Genomic DNA, 25,982 nt, shown 5'->3' with positions numbered 1-25,982 from the left:
CAGTCTCTTTTCCCCCCGAAGCCCAACATGTTTTGCCGTTTCAGAAAAAATGTCAGTTGATTTGGGAGAAAACGTTAAGGAATGAGACAAGGGATGGGCTCTGTCTGCTAGGGTCTGGTTGTTAGGGTGTTCTGTGTGGTTGCTAGGTGTGAAAAGAGTCCTGCCTCCTCACGACTCTGTGATCTGATGGTTTGTAGATACAAACGCTGCAGCACCTGACACACACTCGACTTAAAGGGTGTTCAAAGCTGTTAAACTTGTGTGCAATTTAATAAACAAATTAATAAATAATATTAGTCATGCTGATTACTGGTATTTTAAACCAGATAAACAATGGTCATATTACTGGGCAAAAATGCTAGTACTGTCGTTTTAGTCAGCAGGGGAACTGAGCTGCCACAATGAGCCGAACCTCAGATCGTCCTGAGCATGAGCTAAATGAACAAATGCCAACAGATGAGTTAAAGACATTTGACCACGTTTAGAAGATAACATGACAAACGACAGGAGAAAACCGCTTTTTAAAACTGACAACAGCAATGTAAGACCAAATACTCGGAAATTGAGATTTATGCATCATCTGAAAGCTGAATAAATAGTCTTTCCATTGATGTATGGTTTGTTAGGCTCGGACAATATTTGGCTGAGATGCAACTATTTGAAAATCCGGAATCTGAGGGTGCAAAAAAAATCTAAATATTTAGAAAATCACCTTTAAAGTTGTTCAAATAAAGTTCTTAGCAATGCATATCACTAATCAAAAATTAAGTTTTGATATAATGTAGTAGGAAATGTACAAAATATCTTCATGGAACATGATCTTTACTTACAGTATTTCTGAATTGCTAAAACACATTTTTGAATGTTTCTCTCACTTTCTCAAAACCTTAAACACAAATCACCAAACTTAAGCTACACTGTCAAAACCTTTGACTTGTCTTGCTATATCAAACAATTGAGCCAGAACTATGTAATCTTTACCCAAAACCAAACACTGTTTTCAGATAACACACATCCAGCTAATGCATAAACACTACACAGAAGTCATTACACACTACAGAGATAAATGCAAAACATTGCACTCAGGGCAGAGCAGGAAAAAAAAAAAAAAAAAAAAAAATGTATTTATTATGAAGTATTTGCACAATCCTGCACACATATAAATGTAGTCACAAACAATAAATGCAGCAGGTCGATAGCAAGCAATGTCTTGGAATCATTCTGCCTCAGCATCATGCCTCTGGGCATGGTCAGGCCACAGGACCTCATCAACGTCACAGGCAATCCTGTCCCTTGCTAAACAACGGGGAAAGAATCCTTTAGCATGCCGAATCCAACCTTGAATCGCTTCCACTCCAATGTTGTCACATGCTGCATCCATTGACTGAATGAGATTTTCCTGTGCATAAGGATTTCTGTCATAGACCTTCCACCTCCATGCAGAAAAAAATGGGATTAAGGAAGGGCGAGTATGGTGGGAGGCACACATTTATAAAACGTGGGTTATTTTCAAACCACTCACGGATTCTAGGACCACGGTGAAAGTTCACATTGTCCCAGATTACCACATACATGGGATGCTCTGCCTGCTCATCACCTCTCTCTTCACGTCTCAGTAATGCTTCCTGTAGAGCATACAAAAACGTTATAAGATGGGCAGTGTTGTAAGGCCCTAAAGTCACATGGCGGTGAATAACCCCGTAGCTGCTGATGGCAGCACATATGGTCACGTTGCCACCACGCTGCCCTGGCAACTCTACAATGGCACGTTGACCAATAATGTTGCAGCCTCTCCTTCTCCTCTTGGTGAGATTGAAGCCAGCTTCATCCAAGAAGATGCACTCATGAGGCCTCTCCATGGAATCCAGTTGAAACATTCTCTATAGAAAAGAACAAAAATTTATTTTTGAAGTAACGTAAATTACATAGCATTCCAGGCTTCATGCCTCTATACACATGTGCTGCATTACATTCAACACAGTAAAGATGTACAGTAACTCAATAGTGCTGTCTAATCTCTGGACATGATTACTTGTACATATTGATATCGTAGCTCTTTTACCCTTTCAGAATTTCTCTCAAATGGTACTCTGTAGGCTCGTTTGAGACTTATCAGGTTGCGTTTCAGGACACGGTCAATTGTGGAGAGACTCACACGGTTGATTCCTTCAAAGTTCACGTTGTCTTCCTCAACTCGCTGTTGTATTTCATGCAGACGAATGAGATTATTTTGAAGGACCATATTGACAATAATGGTCTCCTGCTGTTGTGAGAACATACCCCTCCTTCCACCGGCATGTGGCGGTCTTTCAATTCTAGCAAATAAAACCTCTTGTTAGAATTATACAGACAGGCCTAATGCATTGAAATGTCACCAAATATGTACAATACATAAAATACTATTATTTTTAGTACTACTATTAGTTTTACTGTAATACTGCTATTTGCCATTTCTATTCATGCTATTTTTAGAGATATGTTACAGTAATTTACTGAGACGTTCCACAACTGTACATACTGTACTGTAAGTTTGAGGGACAACAAATGATAGTACACTTACCTGTTCTCTCTGAATGTCCTGACAATGGAGGCCACAGAGAACCTGCTTATATTTGGTTGAACACGTAGTCCTGCTTCCCTCATACTCATTCCATGAACCAGAACATGGTGTATGATTGTTGCTCTAATTTCATTGGAAATGATGGCTCTTCTTCCTCCTCTGTCTCTGTCTCTGTCTCCTCCTCCTCCTCCTCCTCCTCCTCGTCGTCGTCCTCGTCCACTTCCACTTCCACTTCCACTTCCTCCTTCTCTCCTGCCCTCCATTGTGAAAATCACACATGCCATTTGGATTTGACATGGCTTTATATCCTGATTATTGATTAGGTGCAACACATTACTGATTTGAAACAGGTGTGTTAAATTTTGAGTGCTTGTGTGTTACCGATGACAACAGTGTGTTGCTTGTGTTTCACTTTTGGGGCTGTGTTGTGCCATTCTGAGTTGAAGTGCACCACAATGCTACGTGTGCCTTGTCAATGACAATGTGTTTACAGTTTTGCACAAAGACTGTTTCCGATTTGCTAGTTGTGTCTAACCACATGAGAAATGTTTAAAGTTCTGCAAACTGTGTGATTCAATCAATAAAGTGGTTTGTACACTTGCAACTTTGGTTTTGCAAATGGATTTTAGTGTTTTAGCAATTCAGAAATACTGTAATATCCTAATGATTTTTGTCATAAAAGAAAAATTGATAATTTTGACCCATACAATGTATTGTTGTCTATTGCTACAAATATACCTGTGCTACTGATAACCGCGTTTGTGGCCCAGACTCACATATAAACTATTAAACATCAGAACACAATCAGAATTGTCGAATTTCCTCTGTCGGTTAAAACAGTTTATTGGCCTGTAGCATAGCGACTAATCACCTGACGTGAACACTCGAGGATCTGCAGCCAAACATTCACACATACACTAGCTCATCACCAAAACAAAGTCCAATAAAATGCATATGACCCGTTTAGAAGAGAACACACGACAGGTCAAACAGAGAGACTCAGACAGATGACTACACAGAAACAAAAAGTGTGTGTGTGTGTGTGTGTGTGTGTGTGTGTGTGTGTGTGTGTGTGTGAGACTGACCTTTGATAGCCTCGTCCACGACCTCCACCACTCGATCGATCTGCTGGACCTACAGAGAGACGCGGTGAGAACATCATTCAGGGGTCACTCATGTTCACTCAGCCGCTCCTCACAGACTCTGCAGGAGAACGGTGTGGAATCATGATGGTGTAGAGACTCAGAACCACATACAGCGGTAAGATCCGCTCCTCAGACTCCAGGAGTCATGTGAGTGCTGGTATTTCAGCATTCGCTCTCAGATCCGGTCATATGAACTGATATGAGCAGGAGGAGGAAAACACACTACAACTCATTAGGACAAATGTCTTCATTTTTAACATAAACTTATTGTGATTTGTGCTTTTAATAGCAATATGTGAAGATCACCATCACTGCTGTTAGTCTTCAATCCTCACCATAACCGACAGATGATTCAGATCAAGCTCCTCTCATCTCTGATGTCAGAATGTCACAACGGTAAACGGCAGTAGATTGGTCACTGCTTTTGATGACCATATTCATTACAAGGCAATTAAAAAGTTGTCTGATGAAGGGAGAACCGAGAGATGTGTAATTGTTTCTTTCCAGCAAATAAAACTGGGAGATGTGACGGATGACTGACAGCTCCACTGACGAGTCTGTCATGAGGATGAAGGACGGCGATGCTCTACAGCAGACAGATAAACCTACAACCGCAATAAACACCACTGCATGAATCATTTCACGCAAAACATCATTGCAATACCACAAAATATCAAAGTCTCATGTATTTGTTAAAAAAAAAAGTACAAACACTTTTTATACATGCGTGATACAGAGCTAAAACAAGAGATGCAGTGCTGAAGATGAGTTTGTGGTTCATGGATGATGTTGATGGTTTGTGTGATTCTCTACACCTGCGGTTGAAGCACCTGTAATCTTGAACTAAACTGATGTTGTTCTAGGGTTGTGCTGATAGACGATAGTATTGTGTATCAACAATAATCAGTGATATCACTTGTGGCTGCTGCCTTTGACGATGTCAAGACAATTATTATTATTATTATTATTGCTACTGCTATTATGAGACTAGTATTATTATCTAATTAAAATTAGGGCTCATTTGTTCCATCAAATTTCTTTTTAGGCGTATTTTTAGTTCGTGAATGCAGCGGCCATTCAGAGGCGTTCAGATGAGTCTTCGCTGAAACGGAGGAGTTTTGTTGTTCAGAGTGTGCGCTCGCTAATTCTGACTCGCAGATTCTCTCATCACAAACAACAAAGCGGAGACGTATGTGCGACGTAAATAAAAGATTCTTTCATCATACAGTGTAGATAGCTTCACTGATTATAACGGGAGTGTTTTTTAAAGTGCATAAACTCACGCTAGACTGAAGTCGGTAATGGTGTTCTTTGGTAATGTAGATACTCGTTTTCTGTAGCTCCTGTATGAATAACTGAGGAATAACATGACATCCATATGCTACTTGACTAAAGAGATGCAAAATGTAGTTAATAGACAGACAAACAGAGGATGAGATCCAGAGTCAGCTGATTCATCAGAAACTCATTCTTGCACATTTCCTCATTTTTACACCCGTCAGCACTGCACTGTTTCATTGTTCCAGTCTAAACCATCACAGGGAGAAAAAGAAGGCACTCAAGATAAAGGAAGACAGAATGGCAAATGGAGTGAGAATAAAACAGCCTGTAATGGTTAGAGTCGGCTGGAGGCGCCAATCTTTCCTCCGCTGAGCTCATTTCTGCATGGAGATTGTAAGATTGTAGAAGCTGAACTACAGTATTAAAGGGAATTTGTGTCCATTGTGCGGTGCACTCTCCGGTTAAATGTCCGTGTGTGTGAGTGGCCATTAATTCAGTAGTACCATGGGCTGAGAAACGGAGCACAGACCCAGGCCTCCAACGGATGCAGTCACATGCGTGAAAAACACTGGAACAGAAATCAATTCTGCCCTAATGGGAGCTCAATCTCGGCCCACTCGAGCAGCGCCGTGTCTGAAATACGCAGCGGGACCGGCTCACAATGCAGCGCTCTCCAGAAGTGTGTCAAAGAGCCAGAAGAAAGGTAATTTTATTGAGTGGACTCTTTCATGTGCTGGCAGAGATGTTTGGGAGCGGCAGGAGGTCGGCCTGTTTAGCATTACTGGCGTGCTCCTCCGTCGGCTGCAGTCTCACGCTTTTAATCCAGCCCTGGACCAAAGAACTTCAAAATCCGATGTGTGATTCCCCACAGCTATTGTTTTTAAAGAAAACTATTTGAAAGCAATAAGGGACGAGCTGCACTTGACGTGGAAGTCTGTTGTCTAGACCAGGGGTTTTCAACCTGTGGGGCGCCCAGGGGGGCGCCAGCACCTGTCAAGGGGGGCGCGAGCATCAATTAATTCAGAGACATTGCCTTGAAGATTTATGAATACGAGCTTTCAAATCTTCAGCCATCCGCTAGGGAGCAATCTGACTCCCGCTGTTAGGCGACAGTGAGAATGGTGTAAAATGATTTACGGTTAGTCATGTCAGAAATCCAACCACGGATTGGCATGTTGTTATCTCAGAAACAGGCTCAGCATCACACTGAATCAGGTAAGCTGGTTATATGTTTATGTTTCTTAATGCGACGCACTGGAGACGCAGCAAACAATATGTGAATGATGTTCGCACACTTTGGGCTCGAGTGAAATTAGACAAACTTGGGGGGGCGCATGTCCTAAAAGGTTGAAAACCCCTGGTCTAGACAAAACAAAGATGTGCTGAAGCCACTTCATCAAACGCTGCGAGACCTCTGGACCAATCCGGGCTGTGCTTCGATCCGCTTGCGCACAGAGGAACTGCGTTAGGCTTTGTGTCTGTGGAGACTGCAGTCGTGGTCCTGCCGCACTGTAGCGTTAAAGATGGCTTTTCACGGCTCATATGCATGATCCTGAGCCCTGAATGATCCTGAGTGGGGAAGTCGTGGCCTAATGGTTAGAGAGTCGGACTTGTAATCCGAAGGTTGCGGGTTCGAGTCTCCGGCCGGCAAGAATTGTAGGTGGGGGGAGTGAATGTCCAGCGCTCTCTCCACCCTCAATACCACGACTGAGGTGCCCTTGAGCAAGGCACCGAACCCCCAACTGCTCCCCGGGCGCTGCAGCATAAATGCTGCCCACTGCTCCAGGTGTGTGTTCACGGTGTGTGTGTGTTCACTGCTGTGTGTGTGCACGTTGGATGGGTTAAATGCAGAGCACGAATTCTGAGTATGGGTCACCATACTTGGCTGAATGTCACTTCACTTCACTTCACTTCACTGGATGTAGATTACTGTAGTGCTCCAGACATATTTCACATTCACTTCACATCACTTTCACACTGTAAGAATCAGCGGCGGGTTAAAAGTGATGTGAAGTGAATGTGAAGTATGTCTGGAGCACTAATCTACATTCAGATACAGTATACATATATACCTATTCTACTGATAGACACCTATAGTCACACTGTTATGAGGGACGGTGGGTGAGGTTACCATGCCAACCAACAACAATTCCTGGTTATGATAGTGTGTGAAAATATCCTGAACCCGAGGCTAAATATTGACAATAAAATGAGGCAAATCAGAGTGTATTATATTTTTTTCTACATGTAGATTTAGGTCACGCATGATCATATTTCTGTGAAGGACTCAATAGAGACACATGCGTCGTTCCTTCATATTTCCGATGCCTCTGATATGTGGCCCTGATCGTCGGCGGAGGCCAGACACCTGGATGAGCCCCGGGGACATATCCCCAGTCACTGTAGCCACGGTCCGTAACCTGCCCAGATGGCCACTGCAGTCACCAGATCCAGTCCGTATCCAGATCAGAAGGTGGATCAGCACCCAGAGACGACCTCTACAGCCCTGAACGTCAGCGGAGACCAGGACACAGAGATAAGCGCCAGAGACAGATCCCCAGTGAGGACCCCGCCACTTAGACAGCCATCGGGAAAGACCACTGGAACCAGTTGAGCCCTTACAATCTGACTTTGCTGCAGTTGGAATTGAACTGCTGGTATGGTGGATTTTTATTAGTCGAAAGATGAATTAATCAAGTATAATTAATGTGAATTTAGCCATTTATGTATCAAGGTATTCTTCCATTATAATCATATGCCTGTGTGTATGTCGGAGGCCTGCACGAATAGAATGTGCAGACCCTAGGCCCTCAAAATAGGTAACAGCTGTAAAAGTGCAAGAGGGGCTGCTTTCCCCTACCATATAGGGAGCCCTTTCTATATATATAGATATATATATAAGGAAAACACAGCCTAAAAAGGTGAAACCATATATGAAATGTATTGAACATGACTAGAGGAAAAACTATTTAAAGAGGATGCAGATTACATTCAGGAGAACTTTTCTGCAGAAGACTTCTCGGCTTTATTTTCTTGTTTTAATAAAGTCTATTTTCTGGCATCGAAACCCCAAGACTTTGAGAGTGATTCTTCATAGAAAAGGCGGAAGCCACCACATTTGGCGTCACAAACAGGATTGGAAAGGAGCAACAGGGTGGACGACCACTTTGGACAGAATTTTAACAAACAGCACAAACAAGTGGCCACTTAAGAGGTAGGCAGTTTATGCTTATATAATTGGTTTGTGTTGTTTGCTAGGCTGCCCTTGGTGGTAAGGTCACTTAAAATAATTCTTCCAAATTTAAAGAAAAAAAAGAAAAGAAAGGGGTTTTGATTCCAGAAGAAACAATTGCATGCACAGATCTTTTTGACTGTTAAGAGGATCTTTGATAGACAGCAGTGAATTAGGGCAGATTGTGCATGCAAAAATCTGTGTTTACTGTCAAGAGGGCCTTGATGGATGGCAGTGGACATTGAGCAGATATACATTGCATGCAATGGTCTGTGTTTATTGTTAAGTGGGCCTTGAGGATAACATTAAAAGTTAAGCAGATAAAGTAGAGGAAAGCGCGCAAAGTCCTTTGGATACCGCTCAGTTAACGTTGTAGGAGGGAACAGAGGACTGAATAGGGAGGCAAAAATCCTGCTTTTTTACTGTGTTGAGGAAGTGAATCAGTGAAAGAGCGAGTAGAACTGACATGGTCGCTCAAGAAGAATGTAGTGTAGTCTGTTTTAATGTCTGTGTCTGTGTCTGTGTCTGTGTGAGTGATTGTGGCTGTATGAGGAAATAAGCTCTGTATCTGTTGGACCAGAAGTGTGCACCCCCTCCTGGACCATCACGTGAGTGTGGTCAGGCAGCGGAGATGGGTGCGGCTGGTGTTACATTAAGGAAGAGTGAATGAGTATATGGGCCCTAGATAAGAAAAAAAAAAAAAGTAACAAAGGATGATTTTATGAGCCTTAAATAATAAAGAGACTTGTATAAATGTTGCATATAAAAGCTGTTCCAAGATGTGGACTTTGCAGATTATTAAAATAATAATAGATTAATTAAAATTAGATATTTATTAAATGACGTCTTAATAGATTATTAAAAATATTGCACGTGCTTAAAACTTTATATCTTATATCTGAAGACGTCTAAAATTTGTATCTTGTTATTTCTGGGAGACAGTGTGAAAGTGAATCTATTACAGAGTTTCAAAGATTTGGGTTTGAGTTAACTAAAGATAACTTGTGGAGTGAAATGTTGAATGAGAGCAAGATTCTTTACAGAAATTTTTATTCAAAGGCAATAGGACATTTTAAAGTAATAATGGGACTTGTTGAATAAATAACAAAATAAGATAAAAAGGAATTATTTTATGTTGGTTGGGAAAATTCATTCACCATTACTAGATTATTCTGAACCATGTATGCAATAATAGAAGAAAAATTATGAATGAAGTCTTTAGTTTTACCATACGCATGTCATGCTGTTGTAGAATGAAGGATTTTTATGTTTTATTATAGTATACTTAGATAATTAAGGTAGCTTTCTGCCGGTTGCAAAGAAAAAACTTTGCTGTTTTTCTGCAATGAAGAACTTGCTTCACTAAAATAGAATAAGGGAACTGCTGTTTTTAACTATTTATTTGTACTTAACCTTTTATTAAGGAACCATTGAAAGAGATGGTTGAAAATTGAAAATTAGATAAAGAGCTGATTGCTCAGACACAACTTAGTCAGAGTTAATTAAGGTTCAATTTGATTAATGCAGTCTCTGAGTGTTTGAAATTTCAGATGGCTTCTGGAACAGAGCCTTGACAAAAGGAAGCTAAGAACTGGAGTCTCTCTAACTATGTGGCGAAGAAGCAAAGACTCAGTTGCAGAGAGAAGAAGAGGGAGGGGCTGATGGACTGTCAACTCCCCTCCTGAAAGAGGAGGGCACTCGTCAACATGGAGAAAGGCTGACTTAAAGCAGGAAAAGGTGAATCTTTCACTTGAGACTTTTCCTAAGAGTAACGAGGACACCCTGAAATGCAAAACTGGCAGGAACAATCAAAAGCCAGAATGAGGAGAGGCAGAGGAACAACGGAGACCATACAACACAACATTAAACCTTTGAGTGCCATCACTGACTGACGACCCAATGCAACAGCTAAACAGCTTCAACAGACTGATGATCTAAACAGAAGAACTTCCATCCCATCCCTTTGCATGCACAGAAGCTGCATATGTATTTGATCACTATAGAGACTGTTTCAAAATGTATTATTTTATTAATTGTATTAATCTTGATTATTCACTGGTCTTACAGCAGTTCTCTGAATTCTGTGTTTTAACTAACAATCTCTATCTACTTTTCAATAGGTACCAGTCCAGACTTATGTCTTAAAGAATAGGGAATGCTTGACTGACAGAAGTTGGTGCTTGATTCGCCAATCAAATAAAAATGGAGCTGGATTTGGTATAGTGAGGGCAATCTTATTAACCAACTATGGGAAAATGCACAACTGAATTATTGACAACAATGCTGAACTATTTTGGGGAAAGAATGAAAAAAATGAAAAAAAAAAGGAAAACAAGATGTCTAATTAAAAAATATGGCTGATACAATAACAATATTAGTCACTCCATTTTGTTTAACCTGTTAACCTTCACCCCCATTTAGGGCCTCGCAGGTGAAAATAACCTACCTAAATTAAAATGGTAACAGTTTGTGACAAAGTGTGCTTACACAAACAAATTAGGTATCTTTGGAAAGAAGAGACTCTGGGCTTTACTATCTATCATCCAGAGTTGATAATGCTCAAAAAGATAAAAAGTTATAGGCACTGACGTGCCTTGAAAAATGTTTTTCCACACTGAATGTTTTTTTATTTCATATACAAATACATGAAATAAGTCCTGGAGCAATCCAGAAAAGTAATGGATCGAAAGCCACGTGTCTCATGAGTTCATATTTCAAATTTGAAGAAGATACCATGAAAAATTAGATTCCTGCAATATTTTTTCTGAAACTATTTATAGTCCCCCCACCCCCCCTGTTTGAGGAAAAATAACCACCAAATGGATTGCAGAATTATACAAGCTATTTTAGTCATTATACATGTTCCTGCATAGTTTTTCAATTATAAAATAATAGACAGATTTATTTGAGCACTAAAAAATAAAAAAAATAATTATTTGAGTAATAAAAAAGGAAAAAAAATAGAAAAAAAATGCTTTGTATATAGTATGTATACTGAAGTATTTTTCGTTATTCGTTATTACAATGATAAATATCACTGCCAGACGTGAAGTGATATTGCCAGACATGGTCATAGAGTCAGTAAACACACGCTGATGTGCTTCCATTCAGATTATAATCAAACAGATGGGCCATATAATCAATAATAGCTGATCAATGAATCACAATGATAGCCGTCATAGAGTCGCTAATAAACACGCTGATGTGCGTCCATACATATTATAATCATGCAGACACGGCCACATTCCCCACACAATACACACACACATATAAAAAATGTAGAAGAAAAAAAAAACAGTTTTTTTATGGATAAAGCAGATCGCTAAGTTACACCCCGCTCAGATGACAGTTGCGTCACTGCCGGCAGGAGGGAGCGCCAAATTCAAATAATCTATATTCCGCTTTTCTGATACTTTTTTTTCCGTAGACGGTCTCATTATGTTTGTAAAACTGTATGCTGCAAGACCGTGTTGTTTTTTTTACCACCAAGACGCTGTTTTTGAGCGTAATTTATTCCATAACGGACGCGAACAATAACTCTCTGAAGAAATGAAACGTAAACAAAGGAATAGTCATCCTTATTACAGCGTTATTGTTTCGCTGGACTAAAAGTGCTCGCTGGGATGTTGTTCTGTGGACCCTTACCTCTCTAACTAAACTGGGATTTCAGCAGTGGACGCGTTTGTGGCTCGTTATTACAATGATAAAGGTACGTACTGCTTTTTTACTCTGCGTGTTTGGATGTGTACTGCTTACACAAATGTAGCAAATTTGTGCCACTCATTCCTTATAAGCTTTCCATCGAAAAACAGCGATCTGTCGTCGATGCTTGAGGCTTAGACCCTCAGAATGATATATAGTTTGTCAAGATTAACTTTGTCCCGTTTCATTTATTCTATTAGAAAACAATGACACATGCAAACAAAGAGCGTTCAGTGCGAGGTCGCTCTGGTGAACATGATAATGGACAAGGGCTAGTTTGAATAAAATAATAATAGTAAATAAATTTAACTCCAATGGTCCAAAATCATGAAATCACAAATGCTGTCATTGCTGGGAGTAACAAGATAGAAGTGTTGATGGCCATGGATCCTAGATTATGCAGATATGTCCAATCCTCTTCTCAAAGTAGCTCATGAGCAATAACAATAATATATGTCTAAACTTTACATTTCACAAACAAGTGACATTTTAGAAATTACAATTGGTTCTATCAGTTGCACAATGCCTAAGACAATTATACTAAACCAATTAATCTATTAGATTTTGTTAGAGGAAAAAAAGAGGTTAATACTGCGGTGTTAAATTAATCTTTATCATGACTGATGTTGTCCAGTTGTATATGACATTTAAACACTATGTAGAATGCTACCAGGTCTACGCTTAGAAGAGTCTAACAAGAAAAGTCATGTTATCCTATTCGAAATCTGTGGCATTCCACAGCTAAAACCATTCAGTTCACAACCAGCTGAAATTTCAAGACAAGATATGTTTTTTGACCAAAATAAGGGATGTGAAAGAGTGTGAAAAAGTATGAATGATGATGTTGTGGAGTGACAGAAGGTGTCTGAAGAGACACTGGGGCAAATCAATTGTTTGCCAAAACAGCTGTATGAAAATTCTAATATGTGAGCCCACAGGGCAAATAATGTCCAGGAAAATAATGACCATTGATGAATTTGGCTAAGTGTCCTGGTCAGTACCTAGGTTATTGTTGTGGCAGAAAGAAAAACAATGCCACACTTGCGCAGCGCATAACATGGGAAGGCAAAGCAAGCAAGCTTGCTCTGTCCACCCCACATCTAACTTTCTTTTCACTTTCACTTTTCAGCATATCATGATGGAGCTGAGTCTGTGTCAAAAGGGTAAATTATTGTCTTTCCGACTGTTAACATAAATAAAGTGAGTTGAGTGTTTTCCAGGTCAAAATGCCTATGCTACGGAGCAAGACAGGCCCAGGAAATTATCTAAGGATATAGAGGAACTCAGTTTATAAAACAAAAAGATAAATGAATTAGTAAATTGTTGAGAAAATTTTTTAAATCATTTGGAAAATAATAAGGATGAAGATAACAGAGTAAAACCAAATTATTTATTATATTTTAGAAAATGGGTATTAGCCCTATTCACATTGTATTGACAGAACTGGATTTGTGAGACATAAAAAAAGAAGGGCCAGGACAGCCCTCAACCCACATGAAGTTTCCACAGGTCACACCAAAAAAAGAAAAACGACTGGCCAGATGAGCAAATGAACATGCTTGATATCACTAACAAAAACTGTGAAAGTTTCCATTTACAGGTTACAGCAGTTCTATCAGGGCCAGGGAATGGTTTGCACCACCATTAAGAACCAGTGAATGTGCAGTAATGGTCTTGAAGGTCAAAGTGATACCGGGGTCCACATCTCTCGCCTTAAAATACGCCAACCAGCTTCAACAACCCCACGCAGCATGCAGTAAGTGATAAAGGGCTAGTAACGACCCTCTCTTGCCGACGAGGGAAAGACCATTGCAATGACTCGCAAAGAATCACCCTGGTGAAGATGGAATGATTGATGGGAGATGGCTAATAAGATGAAAAAAAAAAACTTTGGAGCGGATGTGGGCACACAAATTGAAAAGAGGAAGTGGCAAAAAGAAGAAACAGACAAGCAGATGATTCAGGAGAAAGGGACAAGGAGAAACCAGAAGCACAAGATGAAGTGCAAACTGAAGAAAACTCCAAAAAAGATACACAAGGAGCGCACATCCTCCTGTCAGGTGAACAGGAGAGGAGAGAGAATAAGTCTGACAACATATCTGAAGACCATCATATGGCTAATGCTCCTAATAATGCAAGTCCAAACTCAACCAACGGAAAGCAACCTGACTTCCCTTCAATTAACTTTTCAACCTTTGAACAACAGTGATAATGCTATCAACTCAACAGAACCAGTGACAATCAAATATCGTAGAAATGTTGAACATGATATTCAAGGTGATGCAGAAATCAGTCAAAATTATGAATTATGGGAAACAGGCCAAAATAACGAGTGGTACAGATGGGCAACCTTTACTGCTAGAGAAATGGGGAAGGAAAATTGCTTGCTGTGCTCCAAATCTCCATTAAACAAAGTGATAGCCATACCAAATCCATATGATTATCAAAAATGTGCAGAATTTGGGAGAAACTTTTGCCATTTAACCGATTTTACTAGACCATATTATTTAGCTGAATGATTAGGGTTGTTAGGAAATTCTAAATTAACAGATTATTATGTTAGACCACTCTGGGGATCTTGGTGTCAGAATTCAGATGTCAGCCAAAACACACAAATTGAAAAACAGAAAGTAGAGATTCCAAAATGGTATAGCATAGATTATAAACAAGAATATGAGTGTTTCCATAAACCAAAAGGAACACAAGATGTGGGCAAGTTCAAAAGCAAATGTGCTGTTTGTTGGTATATAGATAAGAAAAATTCTTGGAAATCAGGAATTCCTTCTAGGGCTCCAGGACTTTTAGCACACGGAATAAATAAAGGAAGTAAAATAGGGCCAGAAAAATGTGAAAATCAAACTATTGCTTTACCTTCTATAAAAATTTATGAAGACCAATCATTAATAAAAGCAGATTTCTTTTGGATCTGTGGAGGTGAGCTATTATTGCCTCCTTTACCAATTGGATGGAAAGGTATATGCGTAAGAGTAAAGATCACTTCAAGAAATTAGCATGGCCCAATGGGGAACAGAACAAAGCACAAACAAAGAAGACAACAGAATTAGAAGAGGTTATGAGCCAGACCCCAATGTATATTTAGACTCAATTGGACAACCACGAGACATTCCCAATGAATTTAAGACAAGAGATTAAGTAAAAGCAGGTTTTGAGTCAATATTTGTTTGGATCACACCAAACAAAAATGCAGAATTGATTAATTCTATTTATTATAATCAACAAAGATTTATCAATTATACTGATGACGCATTGACCTTATTAGGAGACCAAGTGCACGCAACAAGTAGAATGACATGGTAAAACAGACAAGTGCTCAATTGGCTTTTAGCAGACAAAGGAGGAGTTTGTGTAATGTTTGGAGATCAATGTTGTACTTTTATACCAAATAATACTGTATCTGGGGGGGGGCTTTTAGTGAAGTTATGATTAAAATAAAAAAATTAAGAGCTGAAGTTACAGCAAATGCCGGAAGAGACAAACAAATTTGGGACTGGTTTGATCTGAAATTTGGACCAGGGGAGCATAGGTTTGCTAAACTGGGAATGTTTTTGGGAGTTGCCATATTAATAGGAGGATTATTTTTTTTCTGTGTATTACCCATATTAAGAACATTAATCGTTACTGCTACAGTTAAGCAAATGGAAGTGATAAAAGCCCCAAATAATAGACAAATGATTACAGAAAAGAACCTGGATGAATATTATGAAGGATGGCTAAACAAACTAAACGTAAATGAGCAAACTTTGGATGAAAGTTCCAGTGACTCTGATGAAGAAGAAGAAGAGGTATAAAGATGAACCATACCCTGGGTGTAAGTGCTAGCCTAACCTCTGCCCAAGGGTGGCCCTCTACAATACGCAAAGTGTCTGGGCTAAAGATAAACTATTCTATTTTTGTGATGTTACAATGTTTATGTTTTGATGTTTAATTCTATTGTCTTTATACATAACTATGACAACCAAAGGCAAATGCTGAACCGAGTACACACTCATGCTTATAACATTGTTTTGCATTAGATAAGGGGTTACGGAAGTGGGATATTTTACTCCTTCCTAGTCAAGTGTGGAGGGAGAGGTTTGGTCCCATTACTCTGCCAGAACGCTGTTACATAATCTAGTCATTGGAGGTAGAACTGTGTGACTTAATTTAATCTAGTTAGTGATAACTGATAGGACTGGGTTATGAAACTGCACTCTGGGTAAAGACAAGTAAAGGTGAGACTTAGTAAGTCTCGGAGGGGGGAATGTGGTGGATTTTTATTAGTCGAAAGATGAATTAATCAAGTATAATTAATGTGAATTTAGCCATTTATGTATCAAGGTATTCTTCCATTACAATCCTGTGTGTATGTCGGAGGCCTGCACGAATAGAATGTGCAGACCCTAGACCCTCAAAATAGGTAACAGCTGTAAAAGTGCAAGAGGGGCTGCTTTCCCCTACCATATAGGGAACCCTTTCTATATATATAGATATATATATAAGGAAAACACAGCCTAAAAAGGTGAAACCATATATGAAATGTATTGAACAAGCCTAGAGGAAAAACTATTTAAAGAGGACGCAGATTACATTCAGGAGAACTTTTCTGCAGAAGACTTCTCGGCTTTATTTTCTTGTTTTAATAAAGTCTATTTTCTGGCATCGAAACCCCAAGACTTTGAGAGTGATTCTTCATAGAAAAGGCGGAAGCTACCACACTGGTATGTTTGGTTAGAGGAGAACTGGCCCCCTGACTGAGCTGGATGATGACATCAATGAATTTAATAATGAAATGCCTTTAACTGAAAATCTTTTTTTAAATCTTTTCATTTTACATTATTGACACACTATTTTCCTTTTTTGATATTGTGCAGTTGCTTTGACACAATTTGCATTGTTAAAAGCACTATATAAATAAAGGTGACTTGACTTGACCTCTATGGATTAGGTATCATAAACTAACGGTTATAAAGTACTTAGGCTAATAATCTAGGTCAGTGTTAATATACAAATATACTATCGTTCATTTTTAATTCAAGTTCATTCATACATTATATACACACACATTACAAAACATTAATGTTTATTTCCACAAATGAAATGCATATGTAGAAATGAACTTTAGCATATATTCAGAAATGCTGTAGAAGCTAAACGCAGCGAGCGCTCGTCTCCCGAATCAACAGTATACCTCTCCTCAGGACAAACACATCTCTCCTGACACACACAAACATCTCAAACGTTTCTCGACTCTTTAAAAATGAATAATCACGGTTTGTTTATTTGCACAGCCATGTTTTATTAAAGCAGGACCGGTTAGGCTCAGTCCATTCATTATTGAATCGTCTCCTTCATAAACATGAATGTGTTGGTAATCCCACACGCTATGTCAAACAGCACACCATAAATAATGTAATTAAATTCAATAAACAGGCCTGTTCCTGCTCAGTGCTAACAGCTGCTAAATTACTGGCCAAACGCTCCAGAGCTCCATTCTATAGAACACAGAACTGATTAGTTCTCCACACTCACTTCCTGAGAGACTCAATGGCACAGGCACAGTATGCAAAGCGCCTGCTCATTTGCATAAGGTGATTTTTCCAACGGTAAGACCAAACAATCCTCGCCCACACTTGTGACTCCGACTCGTCGCCGGATTCCAGCTTTAAATAATTCAAATATGAGCTGAAAACAGCTCCTTCACGTCAACACACAGTAAAGAGTGATCATCAGCTCCAGTGTTGGGATGCATGAGTGAACGTGAGACTGGTGTGTGTGGGACGCTCACCCCGATGATGCTCAGATCTTTGAGGTAGTCTGTCCTGGGCTGGGTCTGCGGCACACATCCCGCCACAACCACCTTCTTATTCTGCTCCTGCGCTTTCCTGAAACACAACACACAGTCAGCATCAGTCCAGCAGAGAGACTCTTCAGCAGGCTTTGAGTCTTCATGGCTGCAAGGCCACAGTAAGTCACCTCAAGAAGAGCTTCCATGACAAGAGGAGTGGAGATTAGACAAAAGCGCAGACACCTTCATCTCCACGTCTGAAGGACAGATGAAGCGACTGAAGACTTGTGTGGGTGAGATGGCAGGAGCTTCAGAAGCAAACCTGCACACATCTCAAAGGATCATCTCCCTGACCAGATCAAAAAGGGGAAGCAAACCATTGAAAAGGAGAAAAGTTTGCACTTTTTCCTGGCGGATTGCTTCTCAGCAGCAGGGATCAGATATCTTTACTCCGCAGTATGAAGAGAGGCGATTCCCCTCACGTACTAATGGTTTCTGACCGCTCGAAACACATCTTCCATTTCTTAGCAATTCATTTTCTCCTTCACTCACCAAATCCTTTAGCCAGAGAGATCTCAATTCATGACAAAGATGAATATCGGACGAATTGGCAGGGTTTACCTGAAACAATTGATCAGGGCTGCAGATTCTTGTGCCATTCAAACAGGCTTTGTTTCATACAGTAAAATGCAGGCACGTGTGAGGAAGCTCACTCGGATCTGTGCGTTTGCAGGGGTGGACGGCATTCTCTCCAGAGCGCAAATCAAACAGAGATTGTGTTGGATCTAATTCTACATGATGTTATAGCACACCGCATGTCCTGAGCACAGTTTAACCGCAGGCCTCCTGAATCACAGCGACTGCAGCACTTACACCAGCAAACCCTCTCCCGTCAGCAGGAATATCAGAGTAATGATGTATAATAAAATTTCTTCTCGACTCCACCGAGCTAATTCATAAATGTCTAAGCTCTTCCATATGACTTCAGGTCAAATGCTGTGTTCATACAGTACTGACTGCTTCTATTTGCAGCATATCCAAAGTCATAGACAAAAATGTTATTAACCAACACGGAGGCGCCTTGACTCAATTTTCTCTCAATTGAGCCACATTTGCTACACTGCCATTAAAATGCATGTAAAAGGTTTGGAAGGAAGTTCAAAGAAATTACCTTGTTATTCGACAAAGCTGTTACAAATGTAGTTCACAAAAGAGCTAACAGGCTCTTCATGGAACAACATTTGGTGGAGGTTAACACTGACATATATATAATAAAAGTGTGTCTTATAAATGTTATCACCTCAACTGTATAGTAGTCACACATGACTGCATTAATTCCCCTACAAAATCTACAAGAGCCTTAATCCTTATAAAAGCAAAATGTCACCCGCTGACAACCGCCAATGTCACAGAAAAGCACATCTCCATATTCATATTCCCAGCAACTTCAAAGAGGGTTTTAGACGGTGAGCCACTTCAAATATTTGCCATGACAAACTTCGTCGTTTAAGAGTGACAAAAGTGCCTAACGGATGTTAACCTCCATCAAGACGCAACTTAAACTTATGGAGAACTTAAGGAGTCTGAATGCTCTTCAAATAGAGCCTCATGGGAAGAAGATAGTAAGATTCAAATAGCACAGAAGGCACATTTGTTTGAGAGAACTGCATCCGCTTAGTTTGGTGGTGATAAATCTTCAGCAAAATGATTGGTTACCGTTTTAAAGAGTTCAATCTAGTTCACACACAGCCATGGTTTCTACTTTTATCAGGTTTAGGCTATTTATTACCCAGTGTTTCCCCTGCAATTAAATTAAATGAATGATTTTATGCCGGAAAAAAACAGAACGCCCGCCCCCCCAAAGCCATAAACCTAGGGGAAACACTGTTACCCGTCACTAATCGAGTGCTGCTTCACATAACTCAAGAATCCTGGCACACATGGTCATATATATGACGCAATACATATATCATAATGCATATTATACACAATACATACGATCCAGTACGGTTATTCTCATCATACCTGATGACACACGGATGGCAAACATGAACTGTCACTGGAAAATCAGATTAACAAAAGTTTCTACTCTTTTCCAGACACCAGAATAGCAGCAGTTTGACATTATAGTCAATAATTTAGTCATTATTTGTGTATAATGACTCTTAACTATATAACTGTTCGCGGTCAGTTTATTTATTATTTTTGTACTAGGTTCATGCATCTCGTATTCTCTCTGTTCACATAATACAATTATTTACACGTTCATATCCATGTTCATATCCATATTGCTTTTGATATTTGATGATAAGCCTCTTAATTTGATAAGCACAGACTTACTGAACATTAGCCCTCATGTATTATACAGTAGGACTGTGCAGTGACACAGATTTCAGATACCAGCTCTTGATTTTATTAGATTGTAATTGTAATTTGATTCAATATAGATTTCTTTGGATATACACTATGTGGACAAAAGTATTGAAACACCTGACCATTACATCAACAGGAACTTTAATGGCGTCACATTCCAAATACATAGACATTCCTTTAATATGGAGATGGTTCTCCTTTACGGCTATAACAGCTTTCACTCTTCTGGGAATGCTGGAACTCACTGAGCTCTTCAGAATGGCCCATTGTTTCGCAAGTGTGTGTAAATGCAGACTGCATGTCTAGTGCTTGATTTCATATACCTGTGGCATTGGGTCTGACTGAAACACCTAAATTCAATAATTAAGAGGTGTGTCCGATACTTTTGTCCATATAGTGTATATCAGGTTCAGTATTTGTCAAAATGTTTTCTTAATGAAAACAGCCGCTCAACTAATGCTAAACTTGCTCAACTTAAACTGAACCCTGTCAGTTGGTACATCTTATTAATATGACATAAAATAAGGATACAATTAACAGAGTCAATTGAGTCATTTGTTTTTGATATAATCAACACTCAGATAGAAACATCAGCATTGCATTACTCCATCACACATCTTCATCACAGTTCAGCATGTCTCATCTGCTTCAGAGTGGACACGGTAATGTGTGACACTGTGTGTGTGTGTGAGAGAGAGAGAGAGAGAGAGAGAGAGACGGACACAGCTTCACACTCTGTGTTTGGCTGACTGAGTTCAGGCTGAACTGATGATCTTCTGATGATTGATCTGGATTGTACAAGAGAAGAGCCTGCGGAATGTTACAGAGGCTGATTTACAAACCAGCCACATTCATAAGGATCTAGTAACAAAACGTATCTCAGGAAAACACTGTACTCAAAATTATGCAGACTTGTTTCAAAAGATGATTAATCTATGCTAAATACCTATCGTCTCACACTCACATGCCCGACAGAGGTGTTGTGATCAGATCTGATCTTAAAGGCGCTTGGTCATTATGGATATTATGAAGAACAAGCATCAGCTCAGAAGACTAAAGCTCTACAAACACGGATATCAATAAACATGAGACGTGTTGACGCGCTCCGGCCCTGAGCTCATCTGGACGAGGGATCAGATCTGTTTACAGCTTCTGTGCCTGCAGAATCAGCACAGGAGGATGCATCCAACGCCTGCTGGGAAAGAAACCTAAACACATCACAAACACAGACGCCTCTATCAGCCTTCAATCTTCTGGCTTCGCTTCTTGGCAAAAATACAAGAGTCTTGACAGAAAAACAGGAAAACGCTTCATCAGTCTAGCATTGTGAGGCACAAAGGCAAAAACAGGCTTGTTTGCAGGAGCTCGTGCCTCACACGGAGGTGATATTTTGAGGAAAACAAAAGTGATGGAGATAAGGCAGAAAAGGTTTTAATGGCAAATAAATGAATAAAGCAGAAACAAAAGGGCCGAAAGCAGCGTGGACACACGGGCCCCGCAGAGAGAAACTACAGGCTCATTAAGGGCAAAAATAAGAACCATTTTCCAACTTAATTTCCCCGGCTGCTATTTCAGCATAATGTGGCGTGGCTTATCGTTGCAAGCTCCTGTATTGATGCACTTTAAAAAGCCTCTCATTTTGAGCATCATTATTTATTCTAAACAACATTCTTCTGAAAAAAAGCTGGAAAGGCTGCACAGTGCCCGCTGCCTAATTAAATTGCTATCCAGTTGCTCTCCCTGAAAATTAATTTATGGAATAAAAAAAAAAACAGCATTTTTTCCCAGCAAATGTGGGGAGAGGCAATTAAAAAGACGGTTCAAGGCAAGGTTCATTACATTAAAAAAGCAGAAAGAAAAGAGGCGACAGGGAGACCGAGGAACAGCAAGATGATTTTAATTAAGACGGATTCAAGAAGCCACACTTTTTAGGAGCGAAGCTTATTTTTCCTGCAGGATAAAAACACTCCCTCTGCTTTTGATTTGCAGCACATCCCTGCTTTCCCCCGTCCGTCTCTGATGATTCCTTCCATTAAATATTCAACCCGACTATCACCAGACAGTGATTCTAAAGCAATTATTCCATGAACATCCCAGCTGGATTCACGCTCATCCTCTCTAATACAGCACAAGACACATCAACAATGCTAAGTCATTTATGCTGGGAAATTCAGAATCAATGTTTTAATATGATATTTGCACGTACAATCATATGTCTCGCGAGCGCACAATGCAGCTCTCTACGGAACGAAGGTAACGTTGCGAATTACTAAAGGAGCAGATGGAGGTCAGAGGTCAGCCAAAGTCAATTCTGCTCTCTGGCACGAGTGAGAGCACATATTACCCTGATAATTCAATGAAGTGAAGTGAAGTGAAGTGACATTCAGCCAAGTATGGTGACCCATACTCGGAATTCGTGCTCTGCATTTAACCCATCCAAAGTGCACACACACAGTAGTGAACACACACACACACACCGTGAACATACACCCGGAGCAGTGGGCAGCCATTTTATGCTGCAGCGCCCGGGGAGCAGTTGGGGGTTCGGAGCCTTGCTCAAGGGCACCTCAGTCGTGGTATTGAGGGTGGAGAGAGCGCTGGACATTCAATGGCCACCTCCACAGCAGCAGGTTTGATGAAGGAGGGGCTGATGGGACCAGACTCCTGCAGTCACACGCTACAAAGATCTCAAAACAGAAAAGAAAAAACAAGAGACCTGTAGTTTAGCTGAATTTCAGTGTCAGAGAGGTTAATTACAGATGAAATTATCATTATAAATCGCTATGAATACTGTAATTAAGAGACAATGTCCAACGAGAGGGTCATTATGACATTTACATTTATCTGATGCTTTTATCCAAAGCGACTTACAATTGCTATATATGTCAGAGGTCGCACGCCTCTGGAGCAACTAGGGGTTAAGTGTCTTGCTCAGGGACACATTGGTGTCTCACAGTGGATTCGAACCCGGGTCTCTCACACCAAAGGCATGTGTCTTATCCACTGCGCCATCACCACCCCGTCTCAATTATGACAAACAATCCCTGACAGGACAAGCAGGCGAAGCGAAGAATCCTGACCAGATTACTCCACATCATCACACAGCCACTTCTCTCATTTCACATCTATGCATTTAATGCATGAAGAAAGAGCACAGAGTGATAAAAGGAAATCTGATTAATAAGCCTAAAATGTGATTCTTACGGGCCAGTCATAGTCTCAGGTGTTTGTGTGTAATGTTGCTAATTTCATTGGTATATGTTTTTCATTTCAGACACTGTGAATATTGGGGAGAACAACTCAGCTCAAATAAATATTTAATGTCCATGTATGTATTGATTTGGGAAGAAGCCATGTAATCTGCAAATGTTTGACCAAAATCATAAATTTTCAATGAACTGGAAACCTACTCAAAGAACACAAGGCGCATGGACAGACTGGCGTCTGAGGCAGAAGACATCACAGTCAAACTCAAAAGCTTGATTTGGTGATGTTTATTGGTGTGTGAGTTTCTCTGGTGTGTCGCCCCCTGCAGGCGGCTGTGAAACACGCAGGACGCTCACGAACGGACGGGAACGAGATGAATCCAGCGGCAGGCTTGAGTGACTCCAGAGGAGTTGCTTTCATTAGCTGAAGAACATTTCTGATTCGGTCCACGGATGCGCACAGGCCGCGTCTCTCCCTAAACGCTTCGAGCTACTTCACATCAAGGCCTCATTTGGATTCGATGAAATATACCCTCGTCGCCTTTATTCGTTTTTAATTGAGTCAGGGAATAGGTTTTCTCCACCCATTGCTTCTCTGTGCAAAAACACTCAAGTTTTTTTTTTTAAAGACGGCATTAACCTGACCTTGTAAAGGCCTTTGAACACCCGCTGAGGTACAAATGAGATGCAGATACAGGCCACCTGAGCCTCTTTACACACATCCTCCTCCTCTAAGCATCCAGAGGCTGATCTTCACAAGTGTCCCATCCTGATCGAGTGCTCGAGAGCGTCAGACTCATAACGAGTCCCTCCGCATGGCGCCAGCTGTGAGAAACACCCCTCTGAACAGCAGAAACGCCAATCCAATGATTCCCACAATTCATGTGCGGATAGCATGACATGAAAAAGCCAGGGACAGTCGCCACAAAGCAGGAGATGGAGCTAGAGAGCGAGACTGGAGAACGACAACCAGCCAGATGAAGCAAACTGAAGATCCACCGAGGCCAGGACGAGGACGAGATGAGAAGCCGAGCACTGACCGGAGAACAGGACTCTCAGCCGGCCGCAGCGGTCTGGACCAGCACTGATCTCTAATGCTGCCGTGTGTTCAGAGACCGTCCAGCGACACATGACCAGGTGTGAGAGATCTGTCTAAACACGACTCGTCTGAGAAAGCAATGCGTATGTGTGAGCAGCAGTGTTGGGGGTAACGCATTACAAGTAACGCGAGTTACGTAATAATATTACTTTTTTCAAGTAACTAGTAAAGTAACGCATTACTTTTTAATTTACAAAAAAATATCCGAGTTACTTTTTCAGAAAAGTAATGCCAGTTACTTTTTTCCCATTTATTGACTGACAGTGCGCTGTGTGAACATGCTGTTACTGTAGTTCTAGACTAAATGTGAATGTGCATTAATTCATCCCACTCGCAAAAAACTGATTTAGTATTCATCAAAATGAGTTAAAACAGTGAAATGCAAACTCAGAATATGACGGAAACTGCAATAATTAAATGTTAAACAACACAAATGTATATAATCCCATTATTATTAACCAATGTCTTTACTGCTGACCTTTGATGATCCAGTTCAACCATACTAATAAGCAAAAATGACTTTAGATAAACTAACAAAAACTAACTTCATTGTTTTTTTATGGCTGAAGAGTGTTGAACCTTCTTCTCCTGCATTCTACTTTACAGATGTGAATTTCCTTTTCCTTCAGCTGGAGGTTTATTCATTACACTTTTTGTGAAAGGGCTTTTACATTTGCTATGATTAGAACTTCTTGTATTAAAAACAATCAAGCCCTGCTCATATTTAAAAAGTAACGCAAAAGTAACGCAAAAGTAATGTAACACATTACTTTCCATAAAAAGTAGCTAAGTAATGTAATTAGTTACTTTTTTATGGATTAACGCAATATTGTAATGCATTACTTTTAAAAGTAACTTTCCCCAACACTGGTGAGCAGTAAATAACTTCTTGCTGTGATAAACGAAAAGGGAATGAAAACTGTAGTGTCTGTATGAATGAATGATGCATTTATATAGCTCTTTTATTGTGTATTGCCATACACCCAAAGCGCTTTACAATCATGTGGGGGTCTCTCCTCAACCACCACCAGTGTGCAGCATCCACTTGGATGATGCGACGCAGCCACACTACAACGGCGCCAGTGCGCTCACCACACACCAGCTACAGGTGGAGAGGAGAGAGTGATAGAGCCAATCAAATGGATGGGGATTACTAGGAGGCCATGATTGATAAGGGCCAGTGGAGGGAATTTGGCCAGGACACCGGGGTTACACCCCTACTCTTTACGAGAAGTGCCATGGGATTTTTATTGACCACAGAGAGTCAGGACCTCGGTTTAACGTCTCATCCGAAAGACAGTGCTTTTTACAGTATAGTGTCCCCGTCACCATACTGGGGTGTTAGGACCCACACAGACCACAGGGTGAGCACCCCCTGCTGGCCTCACTAACACCTCTTCCAACAGCAACCTAGTTTTCCCAGGAGGTCTCCCATCCAGGTACTGACCAGGCTCAACCCTGCTTAGCTTCAGTGGGCAACCAGTCTTGGGCTGCAGGGGGATATGGCTGCGGGTATCCTCACTTAACCCCTGAAAAGCTGCTTCTGTCGAACTGTGTCTGAAACGTCTCTGAGGACAGAATCACTGCAGTCGAACCGAT

General features: G+C 40.4%; 1 pseudogene across 1 annotated transcript in view; it reads right to left on the bottom strand.

Annotated features, from left to right (window-relative positions):
- LOC306878022 (threonylcarbamoyladenosine tRNA methylthiotransferase-like) overlaps positions 1-24,415 on the bottom strand; it is a 224,272-nt pseudogene extending 199,857 nt beyond the window's left edge. Inside the window, exons 1-3 of the transcript in view lie at positions 24,273-24,415; positions 17,706-17,802; positions 3,646-3,694 (exon numbers count right to left, since the gene is read on the bottom strand). The product of the transcript in view is annotated as a threonylcarbamoyladenosine tRNA methylthiotransferase-like (transcript). The remainder of the gene's footprint in view (positions 1-3,645; positions 3,695-17,705; positions 17,803-24,272) is intronic.
- Between the last annotated feature and the right edge of the window lie 1,567 nt (positions 24,416-25,982).

The sequence above is a fragment of the Barbus barbus genome, assembly GCF_936440315.1.
Source record: "Barbus barbus genome assembly, chromosome: 12".
NCBI classification, from domain to species: domain Eukaryota; kingdom Metazoa; phylum Chordata; class Actinopteri; order Cypriniformes; family Cyprinidae; genus Barbus; species Barbus barbus.
This window is presented reverse-complemented; position numbering and strand designations above follow the sequence as displayed.